General features: G+C 45.7%; 1 pseudogene; it reads left to right on the top strand.

Annotated features, from left to right (window-relative positions):
• Window positions 1-1,007: 1,007 nt before the first annotated feature.
• Window positions 1,008-19,138, top strand: LOC132513149 (SAYSvFN domain-containing protein 1-like; annotated as a pseudogene).
• Window positions 19,139-19,495: the final 357 nt, after the last annotated feature.

The raw sequence follows: 19,495 nt of genomic DNA, 5'->3' as shown, positions 1-19,495 counted from the left end.
GGAGGATTTGTGTATGTCTGTTAGGTCTAGTTGGTTTATAGTGTTGCTTAAATTCTCTGTCTCCATAATGATCTTCTATCTGATTGTCCTATCATTATTAAAAGTAGGGTATTGAGGGACTTCCCTGGTGGCACAGTGGTTAAGGATCTGCCTGCCAATGCAGGGGACACAGATTTGATCTCTGGTCTGGGAAGATAGCACATGCCGCAGAGCCCACGTGACACAACTACTGAGCCTGTGCTCTAGAGCCCGTGAACCACAACTACTGAGCCTGCGTGCCACAACTACTGAAGCCCACACACCTAGAGCCCATGATCCGCAACAAGAGAAGCCACTGCAATGAGAAACCCGCGCACCACAACAAAGAGTAACCCCTGCTTGCTGCAACTAAAGAAAGCCTGTGCACAGCAACAAAGACCAAGTGCAGCCAAAAATAAATAAATAGATAAATTTATAAAAATAAAAGCAGGGTATTGAAATCTCCAACTATTATTATAGAATTGTTTATTCTTCCCTTTGATTCTGTCAATTTTTGCTTCATATATTTGGGGATCTGTTGTTGGGTGCATATATGTTCATAATTGTTATATCTTATTGAAAATCTGATTAGAGCAATAACGAATAAAGAGATTGAATCAGTAATCAAAAACTTCCCAAGCAAGAAAAGCTCAGGACCAAATGGCTCCACTAGTTATTTCTGCCAAACACCTAAAAATAAGTTAACACCAATTCTCAAAATCTTCCTAAAGAAGATGAGAGAACACTTCCTAAGTCATTCTATGAGGCCACCATTACCCTGATACTAAGGATAGACAAATATATCTCATTAAAAGAGAGCCACAGATCAATATCACTTGTGGATATATATCCAAAAATTCTCAACAAGGCACCAGCAAACTGAACTCAGCAGTATATTAAAAGTATTATACACCAAGACCAAGAGTGATTTATGCCAGGAATGCAAGGGTCTTTCAACATATAAAAATCAATCAATATAATACACCAGCATGGGCACACGCACTCCTGGGCACACAGAGAACAGGGCATGTGCCACGGAGCAGCGGTTAGCTGAGTTGGAGGTAGGGCCCAGAAATGAGCCAGGTTGGCGGCAGAACCCAGCACTTCAGAGCCACCGTGCACAAACCTCGGGAGAGAAGGCGGAAGCAACTGCAACTCCAAAGGCAGCCCCAGGCTGGCTAAAACAGTTCTTGGTGTGGAAACCGAGGCCCTTGAGTGCTCAGGCCCAGCCCAGCCTTGCTCAGGGAGCAGCTTAGCCTGGAGACTGCATGTCACAGCCACCGCAGAATCCAGCCAAGCCACCACCTCTGTCGCCCTTGCCCTAGGGGGGCCAGTCTTCCCTGACCGACATCACCTTCTTGAAGGTGCTCCTCTGGTTGGTCCTGCTGGGACTGTTTGTGAAACTGGAATTTGGTCTGGCCTATTTTGTCCTGTCCCTCTTCTACTGGATGCATGTGGGGAAATGAGGCCCTGAGGAGAAGACAGAGGGGGGAAAAGCGGGTACTCCGTGTTCAACCCAGACTGTGGGGCCATCCAGGGCACCCTAATTGCCCAGCAGCTGGAACGCGAGCTGCACCTGAGGCCTCTGCAGGGGAAACAGGGCCAGCCTTGCTGTTGGCTGGCCCCCAGGGCCCTCACACCCCTGGAGTATCGATTTGTGGGTTTGGCTGAGGGTAGCTTGCAGGTCAGTTCTATGACCCTGCAGTTCCACACACTTTCCCTGATTTCCTGCTGCAGTTTTATATCAGAACTTCTTTTTGGTTTTGGTGAAACTCCCAGAAAGACACTCACTGTGGGTCTGATGCAATTTATAAAAATTACACACTCAAGAAAGGAGACCTATTTGTCTCTTTATTTAAGAGAGGTGATTTTTAGAACAGTAGGAGGGCACTGGGGAGATAACTGTTTAAATTATCCAGCTGTTTGAAGTAATGGTTTGGTACATCAGGACTATATGTTAAAAGTAAATATTCTCTTTAAGTATTTTTTTAATTAATTAATTTTTAAAATTGACATATATTTGATTTACAATGTTGTGCTAGTTTCAGGTATATAGCAAAGTGATTCATTTATACATATATATATTCTTTTCTTATACAGGTTACTATAAAATATTAAGTATTTTGTAGTTCCTGTGCTATACAATAGGTCCTTGTTGTTTGTTTTATATATGGTGGTGTGTATCTGCTAATCCCAGGTTCCTAGTTTATCCCTCCCCCTCACCTTTCCGCTTTGGTAGCCATAAATTTGTTTTCTATGTCAAAAAAATTATAATATACCATGTTAATGGAATGAAGGAAAAATCCACACGATCATCTCAATTGATGCTGAGAAAGAATTTGACAAAATCCAGCACCATTTCATGATAAAGAAAACCTTAACATACATACTAGGAATATATATATATATATATATATATATATATATATATATATATTAGGAATATACTAGGAATACTATATACTAGGAATATACTAGGAATATATATATATATATATATATATAGAGAGAGAGAGAGAGAGAGAGAGAGAGAGAGAACATTCCATCCAAAAGCAGCAGATTACACATCTTTTCAAGTTCACATGGAACATTCTCCAAGATTTTAAATCACATGCTAAGCCATGAAACAAGTCTTAGTAAATTTAAGAAGATTAAAATCATATTAAGCATCTATTCTGACCAGAAGGCTATAAGACTAGAAATCAGCTACAAGAAAAGAACTGTATAAAACATAAAAATGTGGAGGCTAAAATATATGCTGCTAAACAATCAATGGATCACTGAAGAAATCAGAGGAAATAAGAAAAATACCTGGAGACAAAGGAAAACAAAAATACAACAATTAAAAATCTATGGGACATAGCAAAAGCAGTTCTAAGAGGAAAGTTTTTAGTGATACAAGCCTACCTCAGGAAACAAGAGAAATCTCAAATCAACAGCCTAACCATACACCTAAAGAAAATAGAAAAAGAAGAACAAACAAAACCCAAAGTTAGTAGAAGGAAAGAAATAATAAATATCAGGGCAGAAGTAAATAAAATAGAGAATAAAAAATATAAAAGGTCAATGAAACTAATAGTTCTTTTAAAAGATTTTAAAAATTGATAAAATTTTATCCAGAAACATCAAGAAAAAAAGAGAGGATCCAAATAAACAGAAACAGAAAGGAAAAAGGAAAAGTTACAACTGATACCACAGAAATACAAAAGATCATAAGAGATGGCTATAAACAATTATGCACCAATAAAATTGACAACCTAGAAGAAATGGACAAATTTCTAGAAACAGATAATCTCTCAAGGCTGAACCAGGAAGAAATATAAAATATGAACAGACTGATTACCAGGAATGAAATTGAATCATTCAAAACAAACAAAAAAATCACCAACAAACAAAAGTCTATGACCAGATGGTTTTACAGGTGAATTCTACCAAACATTCAGAGAAGAGTTAACACCTGTCCTTCTCAAACTATTTCAAAAAATTGCAGAGGAAGGAACCCTTCCAAACTCATACTATGAGGCCAGCATCACCCTGATACCAAAACCTGACGAAGATATCACAAAAAAAGAAAATTACAGACCAGTATCTCTGATGAACATAGATGCAAAAATCCTAAACAAAATATTACAAACCAAATACAAAATGATCACACACCATGATCAAGTGGTATTTATCCCAGGTTTGACATCCACAAATCAATCAATATGATATACCACATTAAAAAATTGAAGAGGGCTTCCCTCGTGGCGCAGTGGTTGAGAGTCTGCCTGCCGATGCAGGGGACATGGGTTCATGCCCCGGTCTGGGAAGATCCCGCATGCCGTGGAGCGGCTGGGCCCGTGGCCTGTGGCCACTGGGCCTGCGCGTCCAGAGCCTGTGCTCCACGACGGGAGGGGCCACAACAGTGAGAGGCCCATGTACCGCAAAAAAAAAAAAAAAAATTGAAGAATAAAAAATCATGTGATCATCTCAATAGATGCAGAAAAAGCATTTGACAAAATTCAACATCTATTTATGATAAAGTCTCTCAACAAGGTGGGTATAGAGGGAACATACCTCAACATAATAAAGGCCATTTATGACAAGGCTATAGGCAACATCATACTCAATGGTGAAAATCTCAAAGCATTTCCTCTAAGATCAGGAAGAAGACAAGGATGCCCACTCTCACCACATTTTTTTGGTTTGTTTTTTTAAATTATCTTAATTCCACTCTCATCACTTTTATTGAACATAGTATTAGAAGTCCTAGCCCCAGCATTCAGACAAGAAAAAGAAATAAAAGGGATCCAAATTGGAAAGGAAGAAGTTAAACAGTCACTATTTGCAGGTGACATGATACTCTACATAGAAAATCCTAAAGATGTCACCAAAAAACTACTAGAGCTCATCAATGAATTCATAAAGCTGCAGAATACAAAACGAATATACAGAAACCTGTAGTGTTTCTATACACTAACAATTAATTATCAGAAATAGAAATTAGGAAAACAATACCATTTACAATCACATCAAAAAGAATAAATCTAACTAAGGAGATGAAAGACCTGTACTTGGAAAAATATTAGACACGGATGAAAGAAATTGAAGACAACATAGACAGATGGAGAGATATACTGTGCTCATGGATTGGGAGAATTAATATTGATAAAATGACCATTCCCCCCAAGGAAATCTACAGATTCAGTGCAATCCCTATCAAAATACCAATGGCATTTTTCACAGAACTAGAACAAATAATTCTAAAATTTGTATGGAAACACAAAAGACCTTGAATAGCCAAAACAATCTTAAGAAAAAAGAACAGAGCTGGCAACATCATGCACCCTCACTTCAGACTATGCTACAAAGCTACAGTAATCAAAACCAGTATGATATTGGCACAAAAATAGTCACATAGATCAATGGAACAGAATAGAGAGTCCAGAAATGAACCCACCTTTATATGGTCAATTAATCTATGACAAAGGAAGCAAGAATATACAATGGGGGAAAGACAGTCTCTTCAATCAATGGTGTTGGGAAAACTGGATAGCTACATGCAAAGGAATCAAACTGGACTACTTTTTCACACCATATACAAAAATAAACTCATAATGGATTCGAGGGATAAATGTAACACCTGAAACCATAAAATTCCTAGAAGAAAACATAGGCAGTATTCTCTTTGACATTGTTCTTAGCAATATATTTTGGATATGTTTTCCCAAGCAAGGAAAATGAAAGCAAAAATAAACTAATGGGACTACATCAAACTAAAAAGCTTTTGCATGATGAAGGAAACTATCCAAAAACTGTGAAGACCACCTACTGAATGGGAGAAGATATTTGCAAATGATATATCCAATAAGGGGTTAATATCCCAAATACACAAAGAACTCATATAACTTTGTATTAAAAAAAAACAACCCAATTAAAAAATGGACAGAGGATCTGAATAGACATTTTTGCAAAGAAGATATACAGGTGACCAACTGATACATGAAAAGATGCTCAATATCACTAACCATCAGGGAAATGCAAATCAAAACCACGATGGGATATCTCCTTACACCTGTCAGAATGGCTATCATCAAAAAGACAACAAATAACAAATTGTTGAAGAGGATGTGGAGAGAAGAGAACCCTTGTACACTGTTGGTAGGAATGTAAATGGGTTCAACCAGTATGAAAAACAGTATAGCAGTTCCTCAAAAAACTAAAAATAGAACTACCATATGATCCAGCAATTCCACTATTGGGTATTTATCGAAACAAAATGGAATCACTAATTTGAAAAGATATATGCACCCCTATGTTCACTGCAGTATTACTTACAATAGTCAAGATGTGGAAGCAAACTAAATGCACACTGATAGATGAATGGATAAAGAGGATGTAGTGTACATACACAATGGAACATTACTCAGCCATAAAAAATGAAATCTTGCTACTTATGACAAAATGGATGGACCTAGAGGGTATTATGATAAGTCAGTCAGGGAAAGACAAATACTCTGCAATTTCACTTATATGTATAATCTAAAAAACTAAGCAAATGAACAAATACAACAAAACAGAAACAGAGTCATAGAAACAGAAAATAAACAAGTGGTTGCCAGAGGGAAGGGGTTAGGGAATGAAAAATAGGTGAGGGAGATTAAGAGGTACAAACTTCCAGTTACAAAATAAATGAGTCATGGGTATGAAATGTACAGTGTAGGTAATACAGTCAGTAATTATGTAATATACTTGTATGGTAACAGTGGTAACTAGACTTATCGTGATGAGCATTTTGAAATGTATAGAAATATAGAATCACTGTATCATGCACCAGGAGCTAACATAGTGTTGTAGGTCAATTATACTTCAAACACAAACAAACTCATAGAAAAAGAGATCAGATTTGTAGTGACCAGAGGTGGTTAATGGGGCAGGTTGGGGGTGGGGGAGAATTGGATGAAGGTGGTCAAATGGTACAAACTTCCAGTTATAAGATAAATTAAGTACTAGGGAATGTAATGTATGACATGATTAATATAATTAACACTGCTGTATGTTATATATGAAACTTGTTAAGAGGGTAAATTCTAAAAGTTCTCTTCACAAGGAAAAAAACATTCCTATTTCTTTAATTTTGTGTCTGTATTAGATGATGGGTATTCACTAAACTTATTGTGGTAATCGTTTCATGATGCATGTAAGTCAAATCATTATACTCTACACCTTAAACTTATACAGTGCTGTATGTCAGTTATAGCTCAATAAAACTGGAAGAAAAATAAAGAAATAGCAGCTTATGTATATAAATTAGGAATAAATGAGGAAACTAATTACCAGGAGAAACCACTAAAAGAGGAGAAGGTCTGGCATGGGAAAGGATGGGGCAAGGGATGGTTGGTTGTTATATTGAACACTTCTGCTCTTTGATTTTTAACCATATACATGCGTAATATTTTGATTTCAAAAGTACTTTTTAAACTCTGTAATTCTAGCTCTGTCCCCTCCTGGCCTCAAATCCTTCTAAGGCTCCCCCCTTCAAATGATACACGTTAAACTATAAATTATTTCCTTGTCACTAAAAGCCCTTCAACATCTGGCCCCGACCTACATTACCAGCATCATTACTGCTCTTTTCCTTAAAGTACCTGGGCCGCTAGTCACATCAATCTATTTGCAGCATCTTGGGTACCATTTTCTTTCATGCTTCCATGCTTTTGCACGTTTTGTTGCCTCTGCTTGACTTTCCCCTCTCCCTCCCCCTCTCCTTCTCCTCCTCTTCTTCCTCCTCATCTCCCTGATGAAGCCACACTCATCTTCCCAGAGTCTGCAAATGTCACCTTCCCTAGGAGGCCTTCCCTACCACCCCACAGGAAGATTTTTGCCCTTTCCCCTGTGCTGTCCAAGCATTTAGTACATTGCTCTACTATAGCACAGATCACATGGGATTTAACTTGTTGAGTCTGCTTTCCCCACTAGATTGTGGGCTGCTTGATGGCAGTGGCCAGCTTTTATTCGTGTTTATATTCCCAGGGCTTATCCCATGCCTTATTGAATTGAATGTGTTTTTAAAGGACATTTGAAAAAATATTTCACTAAGAAGCTAGGGAAAATCAAATAGTCTCAGAAAGCTAGTATAGGTGATTGTATTACAGCATCACCATAACTGTGAAGGAAGAAATGTTGATAGTGTGATAGTTCCTCAAACTATTAAACATAGAGTTACATATGACCCAGCAGGCCCACTCCTAGGTATATATCCACTCTTAGGTATATATCCAAATATATATCCACACAAAAACTGGTATATGAATGTTCATAGCAGTATCATTCATAACAGCCAAAAATGAAAATAACCTAAATGCCCATCAACTGAAGAATGGATAAAAAATGTGCTATATACAGAAAATGAAATATTATTTGGCCATGAAAAGGAAGGAAGTACTGATACGTACTACAACTTGGATGAACATTGAAATCATGCTAAGTGAAGCCAGACACAAAAGGCCACATATTGTATGACTTCATTTTTATGAAATTCTCAGAATAGGCAAATCTATAGAGACAGAAAGTATGTGAATGGTTACTTAGGGCAGGAGGTGAGGTGGAGGTGAATGGGAGTGACTGCTAATGGGTATAAAGTTTCTTTTTGGGGTGACTAAATGTTCTAAAATTAGTTAGTGATGACGGTCACACAACTTTGGGAATATGCTAAAATACATTATATTGTACACTTTAAAACAGTGAACTTTATGATTTGAATGATATCTCAATAGAGTTGTTTAAAAAAAAAAGGAACGTATAAAAAATCCTGGAAGGAAACACCAAAAATTTAACAAGTGGTTGTTAACTTTGAGTTGTGGGGTTTTGTGAGGGAGATCGTTACTATTTTTCTTTTCTTCTGCTTTACAGCTCTTTCCATACACTCTATGATGAACATGTAATTAACGTCAGACACTTCATGCTTTAAAATATCAAGAAAGAGGAGAGAGAGAATTAACATATTCTGAGTACATGCTATGTACTCGTAAGGTAATCCCCACAGCATTCCTGTCAGGTTGCTATTCCTTATTTTCAATTTCACCAGGGTGACAGGGGAAAAAATGAGACTTAAGGATTCACTGTCTTTCCCCATTCTCTTCCCACTTCTAAAAAGCTTCTTGGGTTTTCTGGCTTGATTTGGGGCCTTTTGGTTTGTTGAACTGGTAGTAATGACTAAAGGAAAATTGAAAGAGGCCTTGAAAGTCAGGACTGATTTACAGTAAAAAGAGTAGAGAGTGACCAGAGAAAGCAAAGAAAGCTCTGGGGAAAGATCAGAAGAAGGCAGAGAAAGAGAAGACGTAGCAGGGGCTGATTGTGGGGGGAATTAGCCCCGTGTGTAAAAGGATGGATTGGATTCTGGATGCCTGACCCTTTTAATCATGCTGATTTCAGCTCAGACATGGCCACTTCAAAGGTCCCGTGATGATGTGATACCCACTTCTGAAGGAACCCCTGCCACTTCTATCTCGACCTCTTTCCATCCCATTACTCTGCATTATCCTCTCCATAGTATTGATTACGATCTGAACGTGTCCTGTCTTCTCTTGCTGGGATGCGAGTACCATTCCAGAAGCAGAGCCTCCTCTGGCTTGTTCACTGCTCTGTTGCAGGACTGGGAACCAGGTCTGGTAACTTGTGGTGTTCGGAAAATGAGAATTGCGTTTTCTGTTGTCATTCATCGACTCCTCTCCCCTCACTTATCTCCACTTTTTCCAATGCTATTCATCCTTCAAAGCCTCGCTCAAGACCCAACAACTCCTGGAACTCATATCTCTTGGCTAGAAGTGAGCACCTGTCCTTGACACATGAGCCCTCAACTACTCCCATACCGATCTCATAAGCTCTTTGATGCTAGGGTCCATTTCTTATACATCACAGCAACACATTTTACTGAGATTATTTGTGTGTGTGTGCATGCCAGAAAATCAACACATAAGAAAAATAGTCATTTTAGACTGATAACTTATGAAGAAAATAAAATAAATTAACGGCCTAGATGAAGACAAGGGTTGGGGGAACGGCACTAATTTCATCTGGATGGTTGGAGAAATTTCCCTGAGGAAGTGGCAATTGAGCTGAGATCTGACTGATCAAATCTGGATCTTTCTGTATCTCCCACAATGCCCTACATATCGCATTTGCTGACTGACAGACCATGGAGTGTCAGGAGTAGAATGTTCCTAAAGGTTATCTAGTCCAAGTCCAATCTTACATAGGTTTCACCTCCTGACAGTAAGCTGCTGCCCCCAGGTAGGACAACCCTCCTCAAGGTCCCCAAAGTTTCCCATTTCAGTTGGTTCTCAAGACTCCCTTATGGATAGCTGCAGAACCAGCATTTTCTAGGCACCAGCTGTGTGCCAGACACTTTTATACCCAGTATCTTACTTAACTCTTACCTAGTAGTACTATTATTATTATTCCTATTTGAAAGATGAAGGAAGCTCAGAGAGTTTATGTAACTTGCCCAAGGCCACACTGCCAGCAAGTGTGTAGTGAGTGTGCCTGACACCAAGGCTGGTGCATCTTGCTACCGTCTCTTGCTCTCCCTTCATTCTGAAGTTTAAACCATCCTGCTCAGGCTTTAGAAGTTCTTTGAGATTCCTAACCTTGGGACTGGCTTGATTTCATTGGACCTTTCTCAGTAGAGATATCAAGTTAGCCTTTCCCACGAACTGACCCTTTAGAGACACAAAGTTTTGCTGGCTTTATTTTTCATAATCACTGCATGAAGACTGAGATCGTGTCTGACCCCAAATGCCCCTGGCTGGACAATCTCATGCCTCACTCAGGCTCCTTACTCCAAATCTGGGACTGCCTCATAACACCTCTGTGTGTGTGTGTGTGTGTGTGTGTGTGTGTGTGTGTTTATGTGTGTGTGTGTGTGTGTGTGTGAAAGAGAGAGACAGAGAGAAACAGAGAATAACAGACTGATGCTGTTTACTTGCCTGGTCCCCAGGCTAAGAGGTCATTCTGATCTCCTGTATTGTGACTTATTTCCCCCCTCAACCTTCAAATCTGCTGAGTCTGTTCTACTTCCCCTTTTATTCTCTTCAGGGGGTCGACACCCTGTATCTGCTCTTTTGTGCCCCAGAGAGGACCTTGTTAATTTCCTATGTCTCCTCCCTCCCTCAGCCTCCTTCTCAGTCTCAGAGCCACGGCCAGCTGCCCTAGAGGTGAAAACAGGGAGCAGGAGCCCTGGCTTCTAGGAGTCTCTGAACCAGCCCATTTTGAGGGGCGCATGCCCTCGTGTGTTCGCTTTGTGTAAATTCAGCCTGAGATTACAGCCTAAGGCCCTGCTGGCAGAGCCTTCTTCTACTAACCTGGCCAAGGATCCTAGCCTTTCTCCACCTGCCTGTGCCGTTGCCTCCCTGGCGTTTGAATCAGCCTAGGTCTTGGGGACTGCCTCTGGTCTCACTCCAAATGGGACACCTCCTGGTCATTTCCCCCTTTGTCTCTCTCTCTCTAACAACTGCAACTACACAACAATAATAATAGCCACTATTTGGCAAGCATGTAGTATGGGCCAGGGGATTTATATATATCAGCTAGTTCAAGCTGCACAGCACCCCCATAAGTAAGTGTTATTTTCTTGGCACATGGTAGGCACTTACGAATGAAGGAACGGTTTCTCCCCAATTCATCATAGAGCAAACAGAAGCTCAGGGAGGTTGCAAAAGTAATAAGGGTTAGAAACAGAATTGAAACCCAAGCCTGTTTGATCTCAAAGCCTGGGCTCTGAACAGTCATATCAGGATGCTTCTAAAACCACTGCAGCACCTTGAATCCCAATCCCCTGGACTGTGTGAGGGAGAAGCTGATGGATGTGGTTAGGGATACTGGATTTGAAGTCATATAGCTAGTAAGCAGGCATCACCACTTCCTGGTTCTGTGAGTGTGGGCAAGTTGCTTAACTTCTCTGTACCACAGCTTCCTTATTGGCAAATGGTGATAATAATAGTAACAGCTCAGAGGGTTGGGCCACTTTAATGAGATAATATCCATGAAGGGCTTAGCATGGAGCTTGGCATATGGTAATCACTCAAAAAATGTTTGTGATGGTGATGATGGTTCAGCTATGTGCTAGGTGGCAGCATGTGAGCTCATCTTCCCTAATGAGCTCCTGTAGTACAGATATTCTGTATGGTGGGGTCCATGCACACCAATCAGCCTTAGCAATCAGCTAGCCTGGGAGGGAGGTTGTCAGCTACTGATGAAAGGTGGGTTGCTTGGCTAGGGCACGTCTGCTTCTAGAGGAAGACCACTGTGCTTCTGCCCAGAAGTGGGCCCTGGGAGGCCCTTCTGGCAGGGCTGAGATTTCTTGCAGGAAGCAGTTCTATTCTGCACCAACATGGGGAAAAATGTGTAATCAGAGTCACAGAAGCCTGTGCCTTATTACCTGGCTCTGGTCATTTCGGTCTGGACCTTTTTAAAAACAGGTGTTACCGATCCACTTTAGCCATAAAATCCCTTCATGAAGTGCCCCTGGGAAAGTCCAACCTGAAACCTGCAAGCTCTTCTCCTTGGAGAATGTGCCTGGGAAATGGAATAGGCTGCCTGCTTTCCAGAGCTGTCAACTCCAAGCCAGGGCCTTGTGAGAACCCTAGTGGTGGGCGCAGGTAAGGGAGTGTGGGTTGAATTACCTCAGATCCCCTCAACAGGTTATTTTCCTTTTCAGTCCGGGCAGGCATTCTTCACACCAAGAACCAAGTGACTGAAAGAGAGTCTCAGGTGAGTGGCTTACCTGGGGAAGGGGAGAGGAAAGAGTGCCTCGATTTCCACCAAGGTCACCAGGCTGGAGAAAGGCAAAATGACTCAGGGAGGCTACGGACAAGAGTAAGGCTCAGGTCGATGGGCCCTCTACTCAATGGTGCGTATTGACCTGGGGCAGTTTGCTCTCAGATTCCAGCACCTGGCAGGCTCCCAGGGGAGGCCCAGCAGTGTTTGTAAACTGAACTGACCTATGTTGGTTCCTGGGAGGGTCTGGGTATTTCATGAGTAGCAACCTCTGATGGACCCTCCTTCTGTGGTCCTGGATTCTTGACTTTTTCAGGTGTCCATTGTCTATAGGAGTCTCCTAGTTGGCCACAGCCTCCTTAGGTGACAGGACCTGAGAGACTGCCCATCTGGGGTGAGCTATCTGTCCTTCTGCCAAATGATCAAACTAGAGAAGAAGTACCCTGAGATGAGAAAGAGGACAAGGAGGACGGATGCAAAGCTAGTCCCTCTGTGCTCCATGGAGCTACGGTCTTTGCTGTGGCCCACACCGTGCCATGTTGTCAGGACCTGCGTCATTGTCATCCTTGTGTCCCTTCCAGGGGTAAAGGCAGTGCCTAGCACGTAGGTCTGCCACTTACTAGACATGAGATGTTATTTGGGTCACTTGACTTCTGAGAATGCCAGTTTTCTCATCTGTGCATAAAATGACTTCGAATGAGAGAATGGATACAAAGTACCTGGAACGTAGTAGGTGCTCAGCAGATGGTACCTGTCACCACCATCACCATCATCATCAACTCCAACACCATTAGCATTTATTGTTCACCTCTTGTATGCCCATCCTGATGCTTGGCTTTGATGCAGAAGATAAAGGAGAAGCAGTCAGTGGTTTCTGCTCCAGGTTAGCATGTAGTGGGAGAGCTCAGATACACACAAATATTGAAAATCCAAGTGCCAGTAAGAGGTATACGGTCAGGATATGGAGATCAAAGGAGGGAACAGATCTGTGGGCTAGGGCCTTCTAGGAAGGCTGCCCAGAAGAGGTGGGTGCTACGGTAGACCTGGATAGATTGAATTTCTAGTACTGGGAGGAGGAGGGGGAAGAGGATAAAGGGTGTTCCTGGCTTAGCTCAGCGCAGGCCAGCACCCGAAGCTGGGAGTGTCCCTCATCTCCCTTTGGGCTGTTGGGGGTCAGGCTCAGTGCTGGGTCAGCTTTTGGAATGCAAATACTGGGCTGGCCACTGGGGGTCGACAGAGATTGAGAAATATGGAGGCTACTGGGGCGAGATTTCCTTGGAGATTCTACCCCTTTGATTGAACAACCTGCCTAATGTCTCATTTCCCTACCTCTGAAATTCCCTCCTCCTTCCTCCACCGTCTGTAGAGCCCTAATCCCCCCGAGAGAGACACTCTTAGCTCTCCAGAGCTTCCTGACTTCCCCACCCCTGCCCAGAACACCAGTCTAAGGAGGAAAATTCCCTCCCTCTCCACATCCCCACCCCCAGCCCCACCTCTCATGGCTAAAGCCAGAGGCTGCCATAGTCTCTGGTTTGTGTCCAGGAGAGCGGCTGTGAAAGAAAAACAAGCCAGGCCAGGGAAATTTATGTTCTTCTGAGGGGGTTGGCTTCCTCATGAGGAAGATGATGGGTGGTTTGTCAATTGAGGTCTCACCCCAGTTCCAACTTGGGCAGCGCTGGGGAGGCGGGGGTGTGGCAGGGGCGCGGTGGGAGAGGTTGGTGGGGAGACTAAAGGCTTAGAAAGAAACTGGGCACTGGGAGGTACATTGAGCCCAGGCACTGGGACCTTGATGAGAAAAGGTGGGAAGGAAGGTCTCTAAACCAAGCTGGACTAAGTTGTGCGTGTGGGGAGCAGAGGTTTCAATGTCAGAGATCCTGGCCCCGTTGGCTCAGGGGCAGCTGGAGGGTGGTGGGCCTGGGTACCATATATCTGCCATTGGTTATCTGGCCAGCTGGGTCCAGCCCCTTATCTATCCTCAGGATGCCCCCAGGGGTTTATGACCTTTGTAACAGTAGGCTTGGGTTTATCAGTCGAGAAAGCCCAGAACCTGACCCTTTAGCATTTATGGTAGGTTGGAAGGCAGGAAGTTATCTCATAGGCTAGTGAGGGGTCAGAGCTAGGAGGGCTGGAGAGAGGAAGAAGCACTGCCCCTTCCCTCAGCTCCTCGTGTTGTTCAAATATTTGCTCTGCTTCGGGTGTTCCTCCAGGGGAACTTTATTCCCTGTGTTTATGGGGCCTGACAAGTCCAATGTGTTCTCTAAGGAGCCAAGAGCAGAATTGGGCAAAGATGTCATTTCTGCAGCCAGCATCATCCTTCCCTGGGCTTACTGGCTCTCCGAGATGGGGAGCTAGGCCGGGGTCAGTGACAGGTGGTGACAACGGCTGCCCCCCACCCCTGAATTCCTGAGCCCCTGACAGTGATGAATGGCCCAGTCCCTCTTTGCACACTCCCCAGGTAACCAGAGTTGAGGGAGTGACAGGTGGGCCGGGCTGGAGTGCTGCAGGATTTCCCCCATAGCTGTCCCCCACAGGGCTGGAGAGTGAGAACAGGAGGGACTGCTAGAGGAAGTTGAGCCCAGATCAGTGATACACAGGAGGGCACGGATATCCAAAGATGAGGTCTCTAAGGAGCCGAGGGTCCCGGCTGCAGTCCAGAGCCTATGCCACCTGCTATGCCACACTGAGCCATGTGCTGGCCCTCAGATGCTCTGTTCTAGGCTCTTTTGAGGAGCAGGGGCAGAGGCCATTTGCCTGTGTGGGGCCCATGGGCTTGGGACAGATTTCTAGGAGTCCAGGGAAGGGTAACGAGGTATAAGGAGGGGATAAAGAGAGAGGGAGGGACGGGGCAGGCCCATCTCAGGAAGAGAAGGGCTCCTCCTATCTCTGGTGACTGACACCTGGAAGATCAAGGTGATCTCAGTGCAAACACCCATAAACCAGGCATGAAGCTGGGGCAAGGACAAGGGAGGGGTGGGGGGGTTGAACGTTTGGTTGAACCCTTGGCCTTTGGGACCAGCCCCTCTTTCCCCAGCCACTGAGAATCTCCATGGCTGCAGTGAAACTAGACTAGCAGGGCTTACCCACCTGGGGCTTGATCTGGGGTGTGATGCAGCCAGCAGGCGGGAGGAGGAGTAGGAGGGCTCAGGTCCCACCCTGGGCTTGTCCTGAGCCTGACCCAGAGATAGAGTGACTTGGGAAAAGCAAGGTATTCGTGGGGGAGGGAGGACAGCCTGGGCTCAACACAGACCCCAACTGGTCTCAACTAGAGGGCAGTGAAGGCAGAGGGAGAGAAGGAGAGAAGCGGGCGGCAGGACAAATCTGGCTGGGCAAGAGAGGACTTTGCAGGCTGAGGTTGGCGGGGGCAGGGGATGCAGGCAGATTGAGCCTGGAGCCTCAGTTTCCTCTTCTCTAAAATAGGCCTATCAATATCAACCTCAGGGATGTTATGTGAATTAAGCAAAGATAGCATAGGACCAAGGGTGAGAGTACCAGGCTACAGTGCCTGGCATACAGAAGTTGTTCAAGAAACATGGCTCTCCCTTGCCCTGTAGGGAGTGGTCGTGTGTATCTGTGAGGAGGATGCAGGCAGAGGTTGTGGGTCTTCGAAGGGACAGACAGGAGGCTTAGGACAGGCCAGAGATGATTGTAGGTAGGAGAGAGGGCTGCTAGCCTCATGGAGTGGTCCCAGCTGGCATCGCCCCGGGCCTTGGGGCAGGCTCCCTGCCCTCAGTGTGCAAGGTCCACCCTTTGGCACACATTCCTTTCCAGAGCCCTGGGGTGTCCGAGTAGAGTCATGTGTAGAAGCTCAAGTCGTGCAGCTCAATGGCCCAGGTTTGGATCCTGACTCTTCTGCTTCCTGGCTGTGTGACCTTAGGTGAGGGAGTTCACTTCTCTTATCTGAGAGTACAAGGCAGGCAAGGAGAGGTCAAGGACAAGGGCCACAGTAATAGAGAGGGGGTGTGAATGTTCATGCACGTGAGCAGGACAGTGACTTGAGGAAATGTGGGGACTATGCGCCATGTCCCGTGAAGGCAGGAACCAAGCCTGTCAGCTGGTGCTGCGTGAACTGATAGGGGAGGAAGACGGCAAGTTCATGTATGAATATGTACACGTGTGAGAAAACGAGAGGAGCTAAAAAATGTGTGCATGGCACACAAAGCATGTGTGAACGGGTGAGAACATGTGTGACCGGGAATGAGGATGTCTCTGTGGGAGGCTCTGCGGAGGTATAATAGTTTCCATTTAGTAAGCACCGTGGTGGGCCAGCCATGAAGCTAAGCCCTTTCTGTGCATATCTCACTCCCCACTCAGCACAGCTCCGTGAAGAAGAGATGATCTTCAGGTTACAGAAGAGTTAACTGAAGCACACAGGGGAAGCGACTTGCCCAAAGAGACACAACTGATAAGCAGTGAACTCTATGGCTCTGAAGTTCATACTCCCCCTGCCTCCCATTGGTGTGGGAAGCTGAGCTCTCCGGGGGCTGTCATGGTACCCGAGGCCTCCCGCAGCTGCTAGATGTTGTTCTGCATCCCTGGGTCCAGGAGGCCCCCACATACTGATTTCCATCTGCTTGGAGCTCCTTGAAGGCAGGGCTTGGTGGGCTCCTCTTTGGATCCCAGCTCAGAGGCAAGCACAGGATCAGTGCTCAGGAAACGCTGGTGGACTTGAACCCTGAGGGATGTGTGTGTTCGGTGACACTGATCTGGGAGGCTTGGGGAGGGGTGTGACTGCCACTGGAATAGGGAGAGCTTGGATAAGAGAGGGTCAACATCCCCCACAGATCCTGACTTCCTCTCTGGCTTCCCTGAGGAGTAATTTTTCCCTACCTCAGGGGCATGAATCACTACATCAGAAGCCCTGCTAGGGTGGGGCAGGAGGTGGGAGCCTGGAGTCATTGGCCCTGGCTGCAGCAGGGAGTAGGCCCAGCCCTGCTACTGAGGCTCCGGTAGGCAGGTTGAGGCAGAAAGGCTATGTCGTGACCAGGGGTGACCAGCTTGTGGGGCAGGCCTAGACACAGAGTCCTCTCTTCTTTCCTCTGTGCCCTCCCCACCCAGGATGAGGCGTTGGCACACTCAGGAGCTGCTGCTGTCTTCCCAGGCTTCCCAAGTCTGGCAGCATAGCTTCATCGGCCCCATTTCCCACCTGGTCTTGGGCTCACCTCCCGAGGGGCACTGGACATGTTGGCAGTGGAATCTGAGGCTGATTCTGGGCTTGGTGGTGGTGACTCTAGCTGGGAACTTGGGGGCATGGCCAGGGACACAGATGAACTTTCCTAGGCCTAGAAACCTCTCAGAGGACTGTGAGTGAAGAGTGGAGTCCTGGCCGTCCTGAAGGTTGCTGCTTTCCAGGCATGAACGAGCTTTTAACCAGGAATGAATTAAGTAAGCAAGTAAGCAAGAAGGTGCTGGAAATGTGGCGAGTCAGTAGGGTATAGGGAACTGGGCACAGGCTTAGGAGACAGAGAAGTCTGGGGCCAAATCCTGCTTCTACCACCGATCAGCTCCATGACCTCAGATGAGTCACTTGCCCCTGAGCCTTAGTTTTCCCTCTTACATAAAATAGGGATTGTGTAACTCATCTCAAAGGATTGTGAAGGGAAATGCCTCTACCATGGTTCCTGGCACATAGTAGGCACTCAGTAAGTGGCAGGCTGTTTTCCATTCTCCGGTTTTGCTGTCCTGCCATGCACTTCGGGCAATCCTAGTCTCCAAGCTGGACTATTGGTGTGTCCCTGCACCTTGTTCTTGTCTCTCCTTGCTCACACCCCAATAAGGGGTCCAGCTGGGAGCTGAGAGACCCTAAACAGCTCCTCTTCTTCTCTTTCTACACAGATCCTTCTCATCCTCCGGGCTCTGTCCCTGAAAGTGGGAGGAACACACTTCTCCCTCTTTATTTCCCCCCAAATAGAGGTCCACTCTATGAACCAAAGAGATCATCAGAGGATCCAGTGAGGAACTCAGTAGATCAGCCTCCTACTTAAGTGAGAGACGGACAGGAAACTGTGTAAATGGCGAGCACTTTGGGAATGTCGCTCACCGAATTATCTCCATAAAGAAGCAGCGAGGAGACTTTATGTCCTCGGCAGTCGCCGAGCCAACCCCAAACCCAGATCTTACTCCTAGTGCTCCCTCCTCCTCCCCATACCGGGCCGCGGTTCTAGCCAAGGTCACCAACCCTGTCCCGGGTCTTGTGCTCGAGCGCGTGTGCCAGGCTCGTGTGTGCCACGCTCCCGTTGGAGTGGGCGCTCTCAGTCTTTCCCAGGCACCCGCGGTGCTATAGAAGACCAGTAGGGGGAGACATTAGCACGTGGGTACATCTGCCGAGGTCCAACTGGGGAGAGCGGGTCGGACCGGGAGGGTCTGCGCTATGGGCTGGAGCCAAAGTTATAAGCAAGGAAGCAAGGAGGGGCGGGGAGAAGGGGCTGGGAGACAAAGACCCAGATGGCGAGGCCGGGAGGTGCTGGAGTCCGGCGTCTTGGGACCAGGGCGCCAACTTTTACTTTTTCGAAAGGCTCCTCTGCCCTACGCCCTTTCCTCTTTGCCCTCGAGGTGTCTTTCTTTATCGAGGTGCCCTCTCATCCCCACTGGCCTATCCCAGGGCCTTGCCCGCACCTTCAGACAGGACAAGACTCGAAATCCGGGCCCCTGGTGTCCCACAAGTCTCTTCCCCAAAGTTGAGATTCCCAAGGCCTGCTCCCCAGGGGCGAAGAACTCATCTTCCCAACTTTCCCGTACTTGACCCCTCTGAGACGCCACCGCCCACCGCTATCCGTTTGTTCAGGACTCCGGGTCCGGGTCCATGTGCAAGCGGACACTGCACGGCGAGGGCGGAAGGAGGAAAGCCCACCAGAGCCCTATGTGAGATGGGACCAGGAGTAAACAAGCTATCCTTGTCACGGAGGTGGGCACCGAGCAAGGACTTCAGGGCTCGCGTGTGTAACAAAAAGAATGGTAGTACTTTCCCGGGAAAAGTACTGAGCCTGTTTGGCCCAGGTCAGTGGGCCGGAGTGTCGACCAGGCGCTCGGGGAGGAGAGCAGGCCGATAGCTCTAGAGGAGCGCCAACTTCCCACGGGCTGAGCGCTCTGGGAACAGGACTAGGCAGGATCCATCCATAACCGCAGGAGCCGCACACTCAGATTGGTGCCATCGAGAGCGCGGCGTCCTTAAGAGCTCCCTAAAACCCCGCCTCCTTCCTGTTCTGGGGGCGTGGTGCAGGGC

Source organism: Lagenorhynchus albirostris, chromosome X (genome assembly GCF_949774975.1).
Source record: "Lagenorhynchus albirostris chromosome X, mLagAlb1.1, whole genome shotgun sequence".
Taxonomy (NCBI): Eukaryota; Metazoa; Chordata; class Mammalia; order Artiodactyla; family Delphinidae; genus Lagenorhynchus; species Lagenorhynchus albirostris.
The sequence above is the reverse complement of the archived record's forward strand: the minus strand, read 5'-3'. Positions and strand labels throughout refer to the sequence as shown.